This window comes from Myotis nattereri, assembly GCF_964212035.1.
Source record: "Myotis nattereri genome assembly, chromosome: 14".
NCBI classification, from domain to species: domain Eukaryota; kingdom Metazoa; phylum Chordata; class Mammalia; order Chiroptera; family Vespertilionidae; genus Myotis; species Myotis nattereri.
The window spans coordinates 51,462,994-51,468,993 of NC_138089.1; positions in this window are offsets into that span (position 1 = coordinate 51,462,994).

Genomic DNA, 6,000 nt, shown 5'->3' on the forward strand with positions numbered 1-6,000 from the left:
TTTTCTCTTTCCCCTTAAATGTTTAAAACATTACCAGACTCTGACTACATTAAATTTATCTTCCTTAGCACCAGGTAGGAAATTATAGTCCGAAACTTGTGCCTTTCTTGAGCCAGATAAATGCTTTACTTTCATTTCTGATATTATTTCTTCTCCAACCACTTTCTCTGAAACTTCTGGTTCCTTTATTCTTTCACGTAGTATTTACTGGGTACCCTCTGTGTGCCAAATACTGCTCAGTGAAAAGAAAAGTGATTTAGCCTCAGACAAAGCAACCGGCTGAGCTGATTATTCACCATCAAGGGCACAATACTTAGTAAAGAGCAAGGCAGGACAGGATGCCCAGGATGCAGGGCACCCCAGACGGGGGAGAGGTCATTCAAATTCCCATGCAGCTAAACAGGGCATTTTGGAACCTGAAGGCTGAAAATTCCGAACCTTTGACCAGTGCTCTATTGGCTCAAAATAAACCACTCATATTTATACATATCAAATACAGAGACATCAGGAACTTCTCTCAAGGACACGCCTTGACATCACACACACACACACACACACACACACACACACACACACACACATACACACATATTCTTTGTGATGCAGATTGCCAAATCTCTAAAAGTATATAGTTTCCCTATGAACTTGGAGTTTTTGTGGATTTGAGGACAAATAACATTTTTTTCCTCACAAAACTTCCCTTAAGCCACTTACTTACTCCAGGGGAACTACAAACAGCCTTCCATGGTGATTCTCTTCCTTGCCTGCCACCCCTCCTCTGTATAGGATTTCAATTCTCAGCTCTGCCCCTAACAAAAGTGTGATCCTGGGCAGTGATTTAACTCCTGTGAAACAGGGCAGTAAAAATACTTACCAGAGAACTTATATACTGACCTGGAGTGGGGGGTAAGAGCTGGGAAGAGGGGGGTAGAGGGGGGGGAGGTAAATGGGAGATATCTGTAATACTATTAACAATAAAAAATATATTTTTATTGTAAGGCTAAAGTGCGATAAATTAGGATAGTGCATAGTAAGTGCCTGACATAAAAGTGGCACAATGGCAGCATTCTGTAAATTAATACTCACATTCACAGGTAGACATGCTTTCCCACACAGGCAAGTTCACATGGTGGTAGAAATCATAACCTTAAGGCTGCATGAAGCACAGAAAAGAGGGAAAGGAGGAGTCTGTGGCAGGTCCCAATGCCTGATGCTCCTCTCCCCCAAGAGCACCTGGCCGCCAAGAGGACCAGCCCACTGGTGCTTATGACCCCCTTTCCAGACCGTGCGGACACTCTTCTGCACCCTGTGGTCCCTTTAAATCTGTTAACAGTGGTAGATAAGCCAGCGTTTAAGCTGACTCCTGTGGATGGCTCACTAGGAGCACACCCTGTTGGTTTTACTTGGAGCCCTCAGAGGATCACAGCCTTCTAGGGTTGTATAGACTCTTCATTGACCACCTCTGTCAACTACTGAATCACCACAACTAAGGAATTATTTTTTTAATTTCTAAATTATTTTTAATTAATATTAGAGAGAGGAAGGGAGAGAAAAACATTGATGTGAGAAATACATCGATAGGCTGCCTTCTGCATGTGCCCCGACTGGGGATGGAACTCAAAACCTGGGTATGTGCCCTGTCCAGGAATCGAACCCATCACTTTTTTGTTGCAAAAATGCTGCTCCAATCACCTAAGCCACACTGGCCAGAGTCCAAGGCATTATTTTTGTCCTCTGCCCAAATTCTATTTCTCAATCTGATTGGCCCATAATTTCATTAAGAATTAATCAATCGTTATGAAAAATAATAGGTAATGGAAAAAATAAGTGTCTCACAACTCACTGCCTGGTCTAAAGGCACAGTTCCATCAGGAGGCACCTACACCACGAATAACTTCGTCGTCATGGACATATGCAGGGGAGTTTGACCACCAATGAATATGGAAATTCAAAAATTTTAGGGGTTTTTCCTTCTTTCCTTCTTACATTTCTAAAATATCCTTAAATCCTCTTGAAAATTATCAAGTACCTGCTCCTTTGGATAAATTACAACATATGCCAGATGCTCAGAAAAACAGGCTGATTTCCTCTATTTCATAACTAATGTAGCTAATGAAGGAAAAGTATGAATTCCTAACATGAGAACACATAATAGCACTTAACTTTTTTGATTCATTTGGATCCTCCCACAAATACTCTAAAATATATAAGACAGAGTGTGAGATCAATGCATATAATACGTTATAATTATTAATCATTAAAAATAGTCTCCTATAAGCATTTTGTCAGGGATTAATATGGAACACTATATGTATTCAGAAAAGGTTAAATGGGTATTTCTAAAATACTAGTAAAGCTTTATGCCAATTTTCAGCAATTCAGGTAAAACTCGCCCACATTTGTAATATAGTCTGTTTATTCCAAAAGATATAATCATATAACAACCTAGGTAGTAATGCCGAGAAATGTCTTTCCTGCTATTAGCTTTGGAAGTTTATTTTTCCAAAGCAGTTTAAAGCTATACAGAAATTGAGATCCAGTAAACAGATCACATTTCTATTTTCTTTCCTGAAAGTTGTAATGTACCATTTAAGGACATTTTCTGTGCCATAACCAACAATTTCCCTTTTCCTGCCTTTAAAATGGCTGTATTCATCGATGTAAACTCATTCTGCTGTTCCTATTTGTATGTGTTTGCTTTCAGATGGACTTCTAAAGTAGAAGTTACTTCCTTTTTCATATTACTGTAAACAGAACTATAACATCATTTTTAAATTTGCTTCAACTTGGAGCTAAGATTATGGAATATTCAAGCCAGACGTGAGAACAGTCTGGGTTGTGGGGGAAGAAGGAGATGACTAGGAGGAAAGGACAGAAAGATCAAGTTCTCTTTTCAATTCTACCATTGACAAACTATCCATAAATAAGGCTCTAGTGAGGTTGCATATAGGTATGTGTGTATGTATGTATGTATGTATGTATGTATGTATATGCTGGCATATGGGTGTGAGGCAGATAGATGATAGGTAGATAGATAGATAATAGATAGACAGACATACAGATCTCCCATTGGTTTGTTTTCCCTGAAGATTCCTGACTAATATCAAGAAGAACATCCATACCATAACTTACAGTGCATTAGCTTCCCACAGTGAACAGCCTCCCATCCAAGGCTTATTCAGGCAGCTTCTCTTTCTCCCTCAGTTACCTTTAGATCTACGTCATCTCATCTCACCCAGTTCACACAACAGCACTTGAATCAGCATCCTTAGATGATGAAGCTGAAGCTCAGGAAAGGTTAGCAACCTCCTCAGGCTCCTAAAATTAGTCCATTACAGTGACAGCTGTGCATCCATAATTATGTAAGTGTGAAATACATGCCCTTGCTAATTACTTTGCATTGATTCATCTTTGTAAAGTATGAGATGACTGACAACATTAGATACCTAATATGTGTGCCTTTTAGCCTGTATCATTCTCTAGTGTTAGTTCCTTCACTGGAGGGTGTCATTCTAAAAACTTAAACTTATATAATTTCTTTTTTTTCTTAAATACACATTTTTATTGATTTTAGAGAGGGAGAAAGAGATAGAAACATCAATGATGAGAGAGAACCATTGATCAGCTGCCCCCTGCACACCCCACACTGGGGATGGAGCTCACAACCTGGGCAGGTGCCCTGACCGGGAATCGAACCGCGACCTCCTGGTTCATAGGTTGAAGCTCAACCTCTGAGCCACACTGTCCAAGCATGATTTCTTGAGCTTCTTGACTGATGATTTTGAAAATGATCCTGATAATTTCTATACTTTCCACTAGATGATCAAACCAAGCTTTAATGTCCAAGTCTTGGTGGTGATGGTCTACTCTACTTATTCACTTTCTCAAAAAACACCCCCCATATGCTATATCATAAACTTCAGGAATTAAAATATCAAATAAGAAAACTGTTCATTCAGTTATTGACCCTGGTCCTATATTATTTAATAAGTTTGGATTTTGAACATTTTGTCTTTCCAGTGAAGCAATGATGCAAACTCTCCTAGGATTTACATATTAAATTTCCCCACTAAGGGGGAAATATGTTCCTCATCTGGTGTTTTTGGACATGTATTTAATAAAGATGTAATTCATAATTGATTTTCCATTAAAGAATCCCAGTTTGAATTTAAAGTTCATTTCAAAAAAATCATCGTTTGCAATGGAAAAATTTTTTCACATCTCCACTGGCAAATGAGTATGTGTCTAATGTTTCTGGTCAATTGAAATCTCACCTTCCTTCTCTCAGCTTTGGAAAACCATGTTTCATGCCTGTAACTCTTGAATTGAGACTTCCTGCTTGGTGTGGCTTAAACACCCAAGAGAAGTTCTATGAGTAGAGAACAATGGAACCTTAGGAGTCTAGATATTACTTATCTGGCACAGATCATTAATGGCTCATTATAATGAAAACCTTCTATGTGCCAGAAGCCAAACTCTGTGGCTGCAGACAAGTACACGGTCATCTTCTTGTGATTATAAGAGCTGGAGGGAAGATAATGTTTCTAAAAGGTATCTAAAAAACAAAGTAGGGAGAATAAAATTGTCCTATTCCTGGTATAGAACAAGTGTGGCACACATAGGGCCATTCCTATCACTGATCTCGTTGGCTGACATCATTGATATACTCCTACCCCCAGTGCGCCTGGGTGAAGCCTCATCTCAGCATCTTCTCAATCCAGTGACCTGGAAGCCCTGCCAATCAGTCAGAACAGGTAATAACATCTGTTCGATATTTTTATATAGATAATAGTCAAGGAATTTAAAAGAGGGTGGAATGATGTAAGAATGGAACACTTAGAGAAGACTTCTTGAGGAGAGTGAGACGTGAGCTTGAAAAATGGATGACAGGCAGCTTAGTGGAAAGAAGAGCTTAAAGCATTCAGGCAGAGGGATTGGTGGGAACAAAGGCACATCAGTAGGAATTGGTTCAGTGGGTTTGGGATGATGAAAATCCCTTGCATATTAAAAGACAAACTTTACCGCCAAGCTGGGTGGCTCAGTGGTTGAGCATCAATCTATGAACCAGGAGATCATAGTTGGGTTCCCGGTCAGGGCACATGCCCAGGTTGTGGGCTCGATCCCCTGTGAGGGGCATGCAGGAAGTAGCCGATCAATGATTCTTTCTCATCACTAATGTTTCTTTCTCTCTCCCCTTTCTCCCTTCCTCTCTGAAATCAATAAAAATATAATTAAGAAGAAAAACTTTACCAACCCATGGCCAACTTCAGTGATTGCTTTCCTATATCACAAAAGTTAGATAGAAAACAGAGATATTCGTTTCCTATCTTCCTTTCTTCCCCTCCTTCAAGGATTTTAGGAATCCAAAAGAAGCATCCAGAAGGAAAAAAAATTACTTAAAACATAAAAGGACAATAGTCTCAGAAACCTGCAAACTTCAAAAAAATATACACCAGATGAAACAATTTATGTATATCAGACATGAAGTAGGTCAAGAGTTGGACCCTCTAATCTGCAACAAGAATGATGTTTAGTGATGTACACAGGAATGTTCCTGGCGCCCTGATTCAACCCCAAAGGGGATTGGTTTTCAGCTCAGACTCCAATCAGGATCATTTTAGGAAAAAATACTTGTGTAATGCAGGACAAACTGGCAAAGCCACAGCACGTGGCTGTGGGCTCTAGACAGAGAGCAAAGGCCCAAAGCAGAGAAAGAAATGTTTCCCCAACAATAAGGATGTAGCACTAACGCATGTTTCCAGTCATTTGACAATATTTAAAATAAACTCCAAACAAGTATATACGAAGAAACTGCTCCCCCTACATACCTGCAAAAGGCAAAAATGGTGTGGGCTGAGCCCTAACCAGTTTGGCTCAGTGGATAGAGCGTCGGCCTGCGGACTGAAGGGTCCCAGATTCGATTCCAGTCAAGGGCATGTACCTTGGTTGTGGGCACATCCCCAGTGGGGGGTGTGCAGGAAGCAGCTGATCGATGTTTCT